Source organism: Miscanthus floridulus, chromosome 9 (genome assembly GCF_019320115.1).
Source record: "Miscanthus floridulus cultivar M001 chromosome 9, ASM1932011v1, whole genome shotgun sequence".
Classification (NCBI taxonomy): domain Eukaryota; kingdom Viridiplantae; phylum Streptophyta; class Magnoliopsida; order Poales; family Poaceae; genus Miscanthus; species Miscanthus floridulus.
The window spans coordinates 92,440,952-92,456,731 of NC_089588.1; the positions used below are offsets into that span (position 1 = coordinate 92,440,952).

Sequence of the window (15,780 nt, forward strand, 5' to 3'; positions counted from 1 at the left end):
TAGGTCAGGAGCCTCGAGTTGACAGAACACCCAGCGCTAGCTGACAAAGAAGTCCCTACACGTGATCTTTTGCTTACGGCACGCATCAGATTCCGTATGCCTAGGTTAGAGAGAAAGCTAGGTTCTTTTGGCAGGATAATTTTCATTAAGCCAAGCTAATTAAGTAACCGCAAACTAAAAGCATCTGCAGTGATGGAGAGGATGCTTACTTGCAAAGTTTCGAGTGGATAATGTTGCCTGACCTCTGCGGCAAACATATGGCCGCTAATGTGTGCTTTACAGATGTAGGCCGGGTCGATACTCTACACCAGGCGAGGCTTATCAAAGGACGTGGCTAGCGCCCGCATGTCTGGACCCTAAGCCCGACGCCACGTCGCGCCGCTGCTCTCCATCCCACGTCCCACGCTTGCTTGCCCACGTGTCGCTAGCTGCGCCCGCCCGCAAGCACATGGGCCCGCCCACGCCTCGCCTGCTGCGCCCGGCCGCAAGCGTCCGGACCCTAGCCCGACATCACGCCGCTGCCCCCAATCCCGCGTCCGCGCTTGCCCGCCCACGTCTCGCCTGTTGCGCCCGCCCACAAGCACGTGGGCCCGCCCACCCCTCGCCTGCTGCGTCCGCCCGCAAGCACGTGGGCCCGCCCGCTCCAGTGGGGACCGTCTCCGCCTTCCCACGTGACACCGAGACGAGACAGCAGAAAGGCGAAGAGGGAGATGCGATACTCGATCTAGTTTTGAAATATCCAGATGCAAGAATTGAAACATATGTCTAAAAACAAATAAAACATTTGAAATATACGTTTGAAACACTTGCAAAAACACCTGAAAACACTTTGAAACCATTGTAAACATACACAATATCTAGATAAAACAATTGCATCATATGTGTGAAAACATATGCAATTTCCGATAAACACACTTGCAACATTACAACCATTGCAACATGCGTAACATCCCGATCTACTTTTGTAACATATGTATAAAATACTTGTAACATACCTCTGAAACACTTGAAACAGACACTTGCAACATACAGTTTCAGTGCAAACATCTTCTTGTTGTTTGGGAGAATGGAGGCTCGTCGGCATGTGGAGTTCGCTAGAGGCAGCGACCTAGCGGTGCTTGTAGGCAACGGCTCGGCAGTGACTGTGCGACAAGACAGGGAAGCAGCAACCACGCGCCGGGCAGGGAGGTAGCGGCCTCGTGCCGTGACTCACAGGCAGACACACGCCAAAACCAGGAGAGGGCAGCCGCGCGCCGCATCTATTAGGGCTAGCAGTCAAGCATCGCATGCAGGAGCGAAGCCAAGCGCCATGTGCAGGGCAAAGCAGAGCGCGGCATGTGGGAGTTAATTTTGTTTTTTAGGCGAGCGGAGTGTGCAACAGTGAGTGGAGCGAGACGTCCGACCTTCCATCTTATCAAAAGTAGAGTACTTCTATCATGCTTGCTAAATATAATACTATAATATGTATACTTGTATAAGTTGTTGCGGGACTAACTTGAGATGGAGCTTGGTCATAATTTATAATAGAGCGATCAGATAACGTTGTATGTACATTTGTAATTAATAGAGCGAGTCATAATTCTGGATAATACATTTGATTATGTACACTTTTCAAAGTTTCAACTGACATGATAGAGGTTTGATTAAATGCCCAGCATTACTGCCCATGTTTAACTCAAAATTCGAGCAGTAACACTACATATGAATGTTTTGTACATCGCCTGCCCAACCACCAAAGAATGGTATGTACAACTATGTGTTCATCTCCCCCCATCTTGTCTTCATAGCTTACCAGCACAATGGATTTCACAGTATGTCTCATCATGTATCCATGTTTCCATCAAAAACATTGGATCTCGAACCATGACAATGCGACTTCCAACTTTGGAAAGTACCACCGGTCTTGTAGCCCATGTACCTCCACAACATTCAACTCCAAGTAGTCAGCAGAACAATGGTGTGACTACCTTGCTATACAAAGAAGACTCTGCAAGTCCGAACCAGCAAATAGCCTCTTCCTCTTGCCGATGGAACCACAGGATCAGCGTGTAGCATGCCAGCAAAGACGGACATCAGTTCCACAAGGACCCCCTCTCTAGAGTCAGACTCCAAGCTACTGTTAGGACTGGGGATCCTCAAATCAGTAAGAGTGTAATACTTATGATACATCCATATCATGAAGGACTGGGAATTGGAACATTCCGGTGGCTTTCTGCAAAATCTCTGATTATGCGTTTAAGAGTTCTACCACCCTTCCCTTGCATGTAACCTTGATGGCTTCTTATATTATCACCAGTCCTGCTGTAAAGATAGTCTGAGCCTGCATCCTGAAGCACCTTGAGCCACAATGGAACTATAATTTCAGCTTCCCCTTGCTTTAGATACTCGGAAGGCAAAGATTTCACCTAATCAAACATGTCAGCCAACATTAGGCAATAGCTGTGAACGTATTGAGCACATGACTAAACACACTCTCTGCATCAATGGATTCAGATCTGGCATCAGATTGTCATGTAACCAAATGAAGGAAAAATAGTTCAACATGTTTTTGATCCAACATCCATGTTTCAAGTTAAATAAGAGAATAACAGAATCAATTATGCCAGATTGTTACCAAGAATATGATCCTCAAAGCAGTGCTAATCAAATCATACATGTGTGAAATTTAAATGGCGGAATTAGACTACCTCATGTCAAAAGTTGCAAACTCAAGTTAGTTAGAGAATTTTTTTTATCAAAAGAAGAAAAAAAAGATACAGAAAGAGCATATCGGCTGGGACTGGAACAATCACAGTGAAAGCTGTCGTGAAAAGAATACCGTCGATTGTAGCCACCCACAAAGAGAATTCCAACTAAGAACAGCCTTCCATGCCGTTCCCTCACAGAAACTGCACAATGCCGCCAGTTGTTGCAATATTGTGGCAGATTTATGGACCTGTTTAGAGAAAGAATGTGAAAACTCCGCAACATTTTTTGACCGAGCAGAACAAATAAATCAATAGAAGCACTTTGTGTAACAGCAGAAATAGTATCATCACCAGTATGCTAAGAACTTAAACAGTCGACTCATCCAAGCATAATCATTAATATAGTAGCTTATGCCAGATGAAAAGTTTGAAAACCCAGATAAGGTTCAGAGCTTATTAAGGTTTACATGCACAAGTACAATGTTCTGGCTAGTTTAGATGTCTCACATAACAAATTGTAGAGTATCCAAAAATATATATATACGCAAACAAATAGAGGCAAATACAACAAAATTATTCTTCAAATTGCACCCACCCTTGACAAGGCTGATACACCAAGTAGAGCATAAAGCACATTAGATAATAGACCTTCACCACAGCGTGCCAAGATTTGGATTAGGGCCACACCAGGTGACCCGTTAGGGATGCACTCAGGAGATTCTAGCACAGCAGCAAGGACAGCCTCAAGAAAACCTGCAGGTGGAATATAACTTTGGAATTATTTAGTTGGAAATGATTGAGTACAACCACAGGGATTTAAGTGCAATAGATTGATCTGATGCATGACAGTGCCAGGTTATAACAAACAAGGTGTCCATATGCCAGCTGTCTCCAATTTGAAGCATAAATGATCAGAGTGCAGAGATTTTAAACACACTCCAAAAACAATGAAACATGAACCAGAAAATTCCTGACACTTGACCACACACTTGCTCAAATGCTATACCAACTTGAAAGACCTTTAATAATCATGTTAAATAGTCATAGTTCTAAAGAGAAATCGCCAAGCCTAATAAAGTGATGCCAAGGTTTTACCATACCAACTCTCTTCGTTAGCTGAAAATACATCCATGCATTTGCAGTAAAAATAAACTCCCTTCTATATTGCTTTCATTTCTTAATGATGTTTTAATGGAAACTAAGGAAATTATTCTCTTTCAAATGGTGTTACAGTGTTATACAATCTCGAGAAGGAACAAAACTAAATCTTCCTAAACTGCACCTATGTTAACTAGTTGATACATTGTGAAAGACAAGAAGGCTCAATCTGTTGGCCCACTGAAGATGGCCAGCTTCAAAGACAAATGAATTTAATCACATAGCAAGAGACAAAAGTAATAGAGGTATGTAATTATATTATCTCTCTATAGTAAACATGAACAAGTAAAGAATGCCATTCAGAAGAACAGTGCAAGTATTTTGTTATGTATCATCCAGCTTACCAAGGAAAGAAAAATCTCATAGATGTAAAGCAAAGCAGGCCAATAGTAAACTTTATGAGCTAACATTTTGCTGACATGAGTTTTCACTCCAAATCCATCTATTCAGGATGTACAAAGAAGTTTACCCATCACAGAATGAGGGGAACACAAAAACATGCAATTAAAGCCAGAGGACAATACATAAAAGTGAATAAAATAGCACTCACACGACATATATGACATTGCTGCAAGTGCAGCTCCTCGGTGCATTGCTGTAGAGCATATAGCTGCCTTTTGAAATGATAACTCAAGCAGGGAGCTAGATGCCACAATAGCTTCCTGATTATTTATGCAATCAACAAAGAGATGTAGTGTTAAAATGGCATTACATATCATGCCAAGCTACTGAGCTAAAACATATTACTAATATCGAAACAAGAGAAAAATAAGAACCTTTGGACAGCAGCGAATAAACATAGATGTAAAGTAGGTATATGCTTCAACTAGGTCAGGTTCTTGATCACATGTATAAGAAGAATTCAGAGCTGATATTGAAGATGCAGAGCTAAGTGTTTCAAAAGTCCTAACACATAAAGCCCCATATTCTTCTTTGTGGCCAAACTCCTCAATAACATTGGCAGCTGAAATTTGAATGAGGTCAAGTAGAGTCAACAAATTTATTGAAATAAGATGCCATGCTAGTAATTTAGTGATAATTATTAGCATAACATATAGAAATCTTCCATGGATATGTATAGTTATGATTCTATGTGCTAGTTCAGAAAACAATGACTAGTAGCATGGCATGGTAGTTCAAAAGCATATCAAAAGTACATAGCTGAATAAAAGGCACTAAGGCAGGTAAGTATCCCCAGAGGCTCTAACTGAAACATATGGATCGAGTTGAATACAACATAAACTCATACATATTTGCTTTAGTTTAAGAGATCAACAATAGCCAAACTCTTACTTACATTATGATCAATTATTAACCCTGGTTATGACGAGGTGCAGAGAAGAATCTTTTTTTAATTGAATTTTGGAAGCAAAAAAAATTAGTTGTGCATAAAAGTATAAGGTCCTTGCCTGTCCTCAAGAAGCAGTCATGCCTTTGAAACAGCAAGAAATTTGCAGATAAGCACTCCATAACTTTAGGTAATAAAATATGAAAGTGGTGTCCTGTAAAATACAATATGCATATAAGAAAATTGATTTATATGCTATGCAACTTGAATTTTCTCATTTTAAAAATCCATTGAACTTACCACAAGAATGTATAGCAGAAGAAAGAGAACGACATACAGCTGCAGATAAATTCACATTCTCCATATGAGATGATCGGAAAAGCTTTTCAAGAAGTGGCCAAAGTATTCCAATAAGAACTATAATTATATCATCGTCAACCAGACCAGATGTGACTGATGTAGCCAAATGATGAAACAGAGCACTCATCCTGTAGAAGGGTATAAATCGCTTATATTATAATATCAAACTTCCAGCTTCTTAACGAATAATTGAATAGCCAAAAAGTAAAAAACAGGCCAGTGATATGCTGCCTTGTGCAAAAAGAAGGAACAGACTAGTTGTAAGATTCTGACATGTCAACAAGCCATGGAAGTCCAATCGATTGCTCAACATCACCCAGTACTGGTGCAGCATTACTTGAAGGAAAAGGAACATCAAACTAGAGCATGAAACAATACAAAAACTATACCTGTAAAGACCACGGACAGCAAGATCCAACGATTGTGTATAAGCAGCTGGATTTTGCCTTAGCGATTGATCTCTGTCTATGTCAATCTGGAAAATGGAAAGTCCAAAATTTGATGATGACACATTCATTAACAGTTCACATGTGGATTTTGTAAGAAAGGCTACACTACGGAAAGAGAACATACAATCTTTTCCACTGCTGAGTAACTGGAACAAAGTAACCTGGCCAGTGAACTTTTCTTCAACTCTTTTTCACTAACAGAACTTAAAGCATGTGTGATTGCACTAATTATCTCTTCCTCATCCTCTAGCTGCAGGTTCCCTTTATTCATGCCCTGTAAGAACACTATATTTTAAATATTACATTGCATACAATGCCCAAACAAGAAAGATTTATCAAGTTATACCTTTAAAGCGTGTATAAATGGGATTTAATTAACTTATGGCATGCAATGCTAAAACATTAAGTGAGCATATACGAGTTTATGACAACAGTAGCCAAAGAAGAAACTAATGCAAATAGTTTGTCCGATTAGCAAGCATATGAAAACTGAAACGAACTTTCTTTCTAGATGAACAAGCTTCATGATATTTATTTAGTTGTGATGATACCATGGTCATTCATGTAAGCAATGTCGTATCCACTGCATAAACTAAAACCTAAAGACCCACAAAAGCTTCTGTTGACAATCAAAGTAACAAATGCTCCAAGCATCAGCTTGTTGAATATAGAAGGCTCTATCCCTATGATCACCTCTTAGAGAATAAAAGGAGACATGCTAGTCAAATCAATGAAAATATTTTCAGCAACCTTCTCAGTACTAAGTTGATATGTCAGAAGTATAATCTGATATGGGTATAGTCGTATTCAATATATTGTATCTTTACTTATGACCAGTATCATTTAGAATATCGTGGTAGAATTAATTTGGCAAAGTAGAAGGCATAATGTTACCTCACTAATCCAGAAAAGAATTTCAAGGTTCTGAGGTTCATGGATGAATGAAGGAGCATCCTCACAAAGTTTGCGCAGGCTAAGGAGCAAGCATTTGATGATATAGATTTTGAAATTCCTGACGCACAAAATAGGCTGTACATAATGATAAAAACAAATTTAACAGTCATAGTGAATACATAGAATCCTTAAACTTCACAAACATTCAAAATACTTACAGTAAGGGCTTAATGTTACTTTGAGAAGACGATAGCCACTTTGAGTACGAACCAATGACATCACCAAACGATTTATATACCTTGACACTAACAGAAAAAGAAATCAGCATTAGCTTCATAAACTACGATAAAGAAAAAAAAGTCTGAGTGTATATATAATAAAAAAATGAAAACATATGGAAGAAGTCACACCAAAAACAAACTTCCATTCAGTTCAGGTGTTCCTGCTGGACAAAATGTTCACAAAATGCATTATGATTGAAAAATCGAAGGAGCTTTCATCTTGTAAAATCGTGTCAGCAACCTGAAATTCAACAATGTATCAGCATATACATGAAACACACTCTTCCTAGCATGGTTGTGTCCAAACATACAGTGATATGCACATGTCTAAGCAACTAAAAATGAAAAAAGAACATATAACTTGCAGAATATAACTATAACGAAATACTAGTGTGCAAAACTCACATGATGTCATTCCCTATGCAATCAAAAGATAGGGAATCGTCTCTTGATTGGTTCCAAAAGCAATTATAGGTGTGATTTTATCAATATTCAAAACTTATGGCCCATTTAAATCAATTTGATGTGCCCCCATTGAACCCTCTGAATGCAACAAGCTGTTCCCATAGAAGTTTGAAGTGCAGCTTGGCCCGGCCTGTTTGGCAGAGCTCTCAAAGCAGCTTCCAGCCAGTATATTGCACAGAAGTGATTCTACGTTGATTCTAAGAAGTGATTCTCTAGGAACTGAGAAAGGTAGTTTCTCCTGATTCACTTCCTGAATAGAATCACTTCTTACATAGGATTTATCCTAGAGTCATAGACAATCACTTTCAGCCACAGAATCACTTCTCTCGAAGAATCACTTCCCACAAATCAGGAGCAGGAGGTGCTCTACCAAACAGGCCCTAAGTGATATAGGTTTCTTTAGACATAGACATAATATCATACAGGTTTCTTTTAGATATGGACATAATTCGAAGGATGTAAAGATCTGGGAGGACGTAGTCATAGAATATAGTGAAAAAGCAGGTAAACAGCAATAAAATTAATATAGTCCATGAGGATCAAGTTATTTACATCTTATGACAACAATTTGAAACTTTTACCAAGTGGTACGATACACTTACCATGCTGAGTGCATACATTCTAACTTCTACCTCTTTCCAAGGAATTATTTGGCTTGAGAAGTCCCATCCACCAGAAAAGAGCTGCATATAAATTAAAATACAGGTAGAACACATAGTTTAGGTAGAATAACCTTATTAAAAATACAGAAGAAAAATGTCAAAACTATCTGTCGAAAGGAAAGCATTAAAATGATATCAATTCACTTATCAAAGATAAGCAGCTCTCCAGCATGTTCAATAAAAATAAATCTCAATTATCAACAACAGAGGTCTTCATGCCCATGAGGCCACGACACAGAACAAATCAAACATAAATTAAATACATAATTGACATGAAGATGTCAGTTTCTTGCAGAGAACCGCAAGAAGATTCGGAACAATTAATCTTTAGCAACTTAGTCTCTCTTCATTCTTGACCATATAAATTATGCATCTTTTCCTTATTAGCTTACGTCTGCTAGGTCACTTGTTCCTAAAATCTATCATGGAAAGGACTGGCCACTTTTCGTAAACAATGGACATTTCTTGGATCCATAAACAAATTGTACTTAGTGTTCCTACACCATACTAACGCAAATAAGAGTTCTAAGTAACAGAAGGTTAAGAAGCATGTTTGAACATTTGTTAAACCGTAAACATGTAATAATTGTGTGCATAGGGATGGATCATAAGCAACCATTCAGCAAACAATACGTACCTTGTTTATATATGCAGGGGCACCTAGAAGCAAACAAATATCGACGAGGAGCTCCTCCAAATTCATCCTGAACTTTGTTAGTCCCTCAGGTATACAAGGTGCTCCATCAGAATCAGTGTCGAATCTATGAATGGGCAGAATGTCAAGGCATAAGAAGGCAAGTTTACAAAACCTCTGTTCTACAAGTTAGATATAACCAAAAAATGGATAATGTATAGTTGCTAGTTTTTTCCCTTTTTTGATAAGCAATTGCTAGTTTAGTTAAAAGGAAATACAATACATGAAGTATGATTACAAACCAAAGGCTGAATTCGTAAGATAATCAGCTTCAGTTGATTACTTGATTATGACAAATAAGATAAATATGCAACTTTATAGAGAGCAGATTAATATAAAACAATACTAGTATTAGGTTTAATCATATATACAGGAGAGTCAAGCCATTTGGAAGAGAACAGCCTTATAGCCATACACATATAATGATCGTACATACAGGTAGAACAGACAAACCTGAGCACGAAATAAAAGAGCATCCAGCAGTGAAGAAAACACAGGCACAAACAACTCTTGTACCACATTTCTTTTGGCTGTCTTCACATCAATACCAAGAATAAAATGTGCCAAACTGCACCTGCAGAGTTTAACATAGAAAGTAATTAATTATATCCCAAACATGCACATTAATACCATGAGAACTAAACTTCACTTCAGGAGAATAGAAATATGGGAAATGTTCCAATTTACAAACTTAAATATTGTAGCATGGGTGACTTAGTAATTATTATACAGGTGCTAACCACAATGGAACTGCATTGAGTGAAATATCACAATACGAGTCGTTTAACAGGTGAACACAGCTGGAAGTCTAGGAGTAGGGTGTGTTCTAACTTCAAAGGTCAGACACAGCTATTTTATTAATGTGGACCATTAAAAACTAGTAAAAAATACACCTTCCAAGCAAGTTTGTCATGATACACCAGTTGAAGACCAATTCCTTGTGCCACACATAGGCCTACTGGATTCCTACAATCATGTCGGAGATGCTAACCAGTCACCAACCCACCCCATCCTAAATTAGTGCACACAGACAAAACACTGATGACACCTCAATACAAACCAAGAAAAGGAGCGCGTGATTTGCTCCCAAAGTACATGGACTAATTGTTACGTGATATTGCGAAGGAGCTTTTCATACATGAAAAGGTGAAAGTTAAGCATCATTACCAAAATTGCAAGGTTGACTCTGCAATTTCCCAATCTTCACTGGTAAAAGCTACACATCTGCAGTTGAGGTAGAGCACTTCACATAATGTGGTAAAAATAAACTGCACTATAAAATTATTTGGAAACCTTGAAAGTTAACATTAAAACTCAAGGAAAAGTACCACATAAACAATGCAATAAATTGACCTCAAAAGTCCATCGGTGAGAGCAAGTGCTTGGCTACCCCCTTCTGCAACCAAAGCAGGTGCCTAAGAAAGTTGAACAGCTATCAGGTCATGTTCAACAGATTCGAACATATGAGAAAAGAAAAGCAATTTTTGAAAATGTGTGCAAGGGTAATACGCTATTTCATATTAGAACTCCTCTCAAGACTTTCTGCCCTTCTGCTGATTGTAGAACCATTTTACATTAACAAAGCACAGCTCATTGCATTGGTGTGTTCTACATAGTCATCTTCTCAACTATCTCGAAACGGTCAATTCTTAGTTATCACATTTCAATTAACTCAACTGTATGAAAAGTCAAAAGCTCATTCCAACAAGCTATTAATAATGTTTTCTGATTTTGCTCATAAAATTGGCATGTATGGTAACTAGACTGAAAGAAAAGTATATATAGTGAAAAAAACTCTTACCGCCTGGCCAACTTCACACATCAAACAGGCAAGACCAGCAATGATCTTCTCACTTCGGTTGGCTAAAGCTGGTAGAAGAAGAACTTCCCTTATATAAGGTGTCTTACTCAGAAAGGCCTCAGGTAATTCCTGCCAACAGACAGCAGCACACATCAAGCCACTTCCAGTGAATTACAAGTTAAAATTGGTTTAGTTGTTAGGATGCCCAACACCCTTCGAGCCGCGGTCTCCTCGCATTGCACAAGCGAGGGTAAGGTTTGCCACTGACACCCTTCCCCAGACCCCGCACAGAGCGGGAGCTCTCTGCACTGGGTACGCCCTTTGTTAGGATGCCCAAAAATTTCAGGGGGGGGGGGGGGGGGGGGGGGGGGGGGATGGAAATAGAAGTCATTGACATTGAGGATTCTTCTATGGTACCAACCATTATGGGCGTAAGAAACTAAAAGAATGCGTGGCTTTGGTAAACAAAATGCCCCTTAAGCTGAAAGTGTTCTTGTCATTAGCCTCATGAGAAATTGCAAATGGGGTTCGCTCTGAAAAAGAAGGAACAGAAAGAAAACAAAAACCGCATCTTCTGTGGGTCCCTGAAGCAGTCAACCATGTGTTTTTCCAATGTTTTTTAAGCCTTTATAGTTTTAAGTGGTGCTGTTTTAAAGAAACACTAGGGAGGGATAGAATCACAGTTAGCACGAGGGATTTGCATGATTCCATCGCTATCTCTAGGGGCAGAGAACTATGGTCATAAACTACTCTTTGCTTGCTATTGTTGTGTGGTCGATTTGGAGTTTGGGCTACCAGAAATCAAATGAATATTGAACATGTCTTTCCAAAATTGTGAACTGAAGTCCTTTACAGAATTTGGATTTTTGTGCACACATGGCAGTGTTCCAAAATGCTTTATTAATCGTACACCTAGGCACGCTTAAGCATGAATCGAAGCCTCAGCGCGGCATTTAGGCCCTGGGCACTGAATTAAACGTTTGGCAAAGGTAGGTGGCCTGGAGCGAGGAGTGCGGGCAGACAGACGAAGGCAAGAGGGAATGCATGGGTGGGAGTGCAGAGAAAGGAGTGCGCGGAGGTCAGGAGCACAGGCAGGAGCACGAAACTAGGGCCTGGCGGCTAGGATTACCCGAAGGAATTTGTTGCCCCGTGCGGCAGCAGAGAAGGGGAACCGAGCTCGAGCTCTTCAGTCCTCATCATGTGATCCTCGCCACCCCCTCGTGCCTCCTTGCATCGCTGCCAGCACAGTCCCACCCAGCCACCCAACGGGCATGGAGGAAGGATGGCGATGAGATTAGGAGAGACCAAGAGAGATGACGGCTGCTTTGTTGTATAGTACAGTGCTAGGAATAGGGCATCACGAGGTGCATATAAGTTGGACGGACAGAAATGGCAGCCCATATCGTGCAATTCGTGAGGGGAGAGGCAAATGGGCCTTTTGAATGTATAATGGGCTCATCATAATTGCATGTGAATGGCTCAAGTATTCTTTTGTTATTAACTTATTATTATGCTGATGAATAATGTATAATGTTTTAAGTGTGTTCAACGCTTAAGCATTTTGTGCGCTAGGCGGTGCCTTAATGCCTGCCTAGCGCCTAGCGTTCTTTGCAACCTTGACAAATGGTGTGAGCTACTGAAGGAGGATGATCGCCGATGTCTGGAAACCTACTCAAGCCCAGTTAAGTCGTTCATGGAGGAAGAATACACAAGTTGTGACAGGGAGGATCTTCTTTGAGGCAAGCAGCAGCTGTAATGCTAGGCTTTCTCTTAGATTTAGCCGGCTTTGTTCTTTAATCTTTTGTTAGGATTGTTTGAGATCTTGAATGAGATGGATCCCCAGCAGACCTAGATGTAACAAACTTATATGCTTTCTATAAAAGCAGGGAATCCCTTTTCGGGAATAAAAAACAATAATTGCACACTCAACAAGATGACTCCTGAACTGTGGGGACTCAATACAAAGTTGAATAAGAAAAAAAATGCCTGCTTCATATCATAGCACTGGAGTTCTTCATCACACCAACCATATATAAGAAGAAAAATTGCATTGCCAATGCATGTGAAAGAAATAGAACTTCAATAAATTGGCATATCCAAGATCAGAGCTTACGTACAGGAAATTTCTCAGTGTGTGAAAAAGAAATGAAATAAAAATATGTATGCAGATGAAAATTGGGAGGAAAACCACTCAAAAGGTTGCACATGTTTGTTCTTGATGTGACTAGTGAGGATGGATTTTTGTGCTTGATGCCTAGAACAGAAGATAAACAAGACACTGAGGATTGGGTAGTGCTGAAGGAAATTATGACTGCCTAGGTTTGACCAAGAAAATGATGAATGAGCTCCGTACTTTGGTTCTCACTGCAGTTTCCAAGTGTGTCAGTAAATGTTTTATGTGCATTTGAGCTAGACCAGTTTGTTTATACTCCTAAATCAACTTAGTAACCTGAACCTATGACTGATTTGGTATGAGTTAAAGATATTTGAAACAGGGTATGCCCATCTGCTTCTAGAAAGATGATACAGAACAGGACCATCACTGCAACTGTTCCTGGTATTACTATCACATCATGTAGATATATAAGGCGAATAAACCTAACTATCTAGCGGTTCTCTGAACATTGCAAAATGTAGGTTAAAAGTAGTGACTATGAATTAGTCAAATTAATTGATTCAAGGGTTAAAAGTTAAATCCATGGTTAGCTACCAAAATACAATTCAAGTAGTAATTAATAGTTGTCTGTGTTACCATCTGTATATCCTGTGGTGGACTTCGATGGGTCTTGGTCGCTGGTTGGCTGAACCCTTTGTGTTCAGTACAATTAGGCAGTTCTTTAGTTCGGAGGTGTTTGCGCATTGGATTGACAAACTTCTGTAATTTCGTTGCTTTTAAGTAATGAAATTCGGTTCGTCCGTGGTGAAAAAAATATAGTAATTAGTAGTAAATACCACAATCAAACAGTAGACATCACTAGACAAGTTAACTGGACCAATGCATGCTTGCAGTAAAAAACAAACTGGACCAATGCAGGCTTGCAGTAAGGAACAAAGTAGCACGGCTCAGAAGAACATAACTTACTTGGTGCTGGCTGACAAGCTCAGTCATAACCTCTATGGCCACCTCAAACGAGAAGGACACCTTCATCAGCCACACAGCAACAAGACAACGTGTGAGCACGTGAATGCACAACTAATTCCTCGAAGTAAACTTTTCAGCCCTTATAAGGAACCGGAGGCTGCAAGTTCGCACCTGCAGCGAGCTGAACGCAAAAGTGAGAAGTGGGTGCGTGGCAAGCGCGGCTGCCGGCGTCTCCGAGAAGCACCCCACGCGGACCTACGGCATTGTCGTATTTGTCAGCGAGCAAGCTAGAGAAGGAAGCAGCCGAGCGCGGAGCGAAGTGAAGTGCAGGGCGCGTACTTACTTACCCAGCTCAGTAGGCACCGAAGGATTCTACGGTTGCGCTCGTGGAGGGGAACCCCGTCGTCATCGGTGGGTGCCTTCTCGGATTGCCCGTGGAGGAACTCGAGCACGGCGGGCGCGTGCGCGAGCAGCTCGCGCGTGAACCGGCACCGCGCGGCGGCGTCGACCCCCGTGTCGCCGCCCTGGTCCTGCGCAGCCTCCTCGGGGAGCACGGTGAGCAGCTCCAGCACGGCGGGGGGCGGCAGGTGCGGCATCCGCGCGAAGAGGCCGTCGACGCCGCCCTCGGCGCGGAGCGCGAGCGCGGCGAGCGCCAGGCAGATCTGCGTGAGCAGCTGGCGCGGGGCCGGCGCGGCGCAGAACCGCCGCGCGGCCAGGAGCAGCGCGTCGAGGAGCTGCGGCGCCAGGCCGAGCCCGGGGAGCGCGGGGCCGGGGGACTGGATCTTCCGGCGGAGCATCTGCGCGGCGAAGAAGAGGAGGTCGGCGGGCGGGGGCGGGTCCGGGGCGGCCAGGAGGGAGGTAGCGACCGCCCAAGCCTGCGGAGACCGCTGCAGCGCGAGGAGCCACTGGTTGGCGGCGAGGCGCGCCGAGGGGCTCGCGTCGTGGTTGAGCGCGTACACGGCCGCGGCCAGCCGCGCCTGCAGCTCCGACGCCTCCGCGGCGTCCATCGCGGCGACGGCGGCTGGACGGGTGGCGGGTGGATTCGGGTGCGGCCGGGAGGGAGGCAGGGGACGGACGGGATTGGGCCGAGTGGCACGCAGTCGCGCACGGACGAATGGGGGAATGCGGGATTTTTTTTTTCGCTTTTTATTTCTTTTTCTATTCGAGAATCTGCCGCACAGCAGCAGCCAGCAGGCTACAGCATTTAATGAGCACAGTTTTGGATCTAGGGCCTTGTTTAGATCACCTCCAAATTCCAAGTTTTTTCATTCTCTCTCCATCGCATCAATTTTTAGCCGCTTGCATGGAGCATTAAATGTAGGTAAAAAAAATAACTAATTGCACAGTTTAGTTGGAAATCACGAGATGAATCTTTTGAGCCTAATTAGTTCACGATTGGACAATATTTATCAAATAAGACGAAAGTGCTACTATTCATCAGGTTGAAAATATTTACAATCTAAACGTGGCCTAGCTGCTCCTTCGATTCGGGGTTTGCATATTTGAAATTGAAATTTGAGTTTGAGCATAATCACTGTTGGACATTAATTATTCTATACTCCTATTATTATTAGGTTATTTAGTGCAGGTTTAGTTTCCAAAATTTTGTAAAATTTTTCAAGATTTTCCGTCACATTGAATCTTTGGACGCATGCATGAAGCATTAAATATAAATAAAAAATAAAACTAATTACACAGTTTAGACGAAATTTACGAGACGAATCTTTTAAACCTAATTAGACTATGATTGGACACTAATTGTCAAATAACAACGAAAAGTGCTACGGTACCATTCCCAAAAAATTTCGCCAACTAAACAAGGCCTTAGTGTTATTACAGATTTCTTAGATAAGAAAAAATGCCATTGGCACTGTTCGCTTGAACTTATCAGCTGTACCGTTTCAGCGAAATAATAGTGTTTTTCTCTCCCAATGAATCAGCATCAGCCGTTTTTCCAGC

General features: G+C 41.5%; 1 pseudogene; it reads right to left on the reverse strand.

The window, feature by feature from the left end:
• Positions 1-1,537: 1,537 nt before the first annotated feature.
• LOC136483954 (transportin MOS14-like) lies at positions 1,538-14,963 on the reverse strand (annotated as a pseudogene).
• Positions 14,964-15,780: the final 817 nt, after the last annotated feature.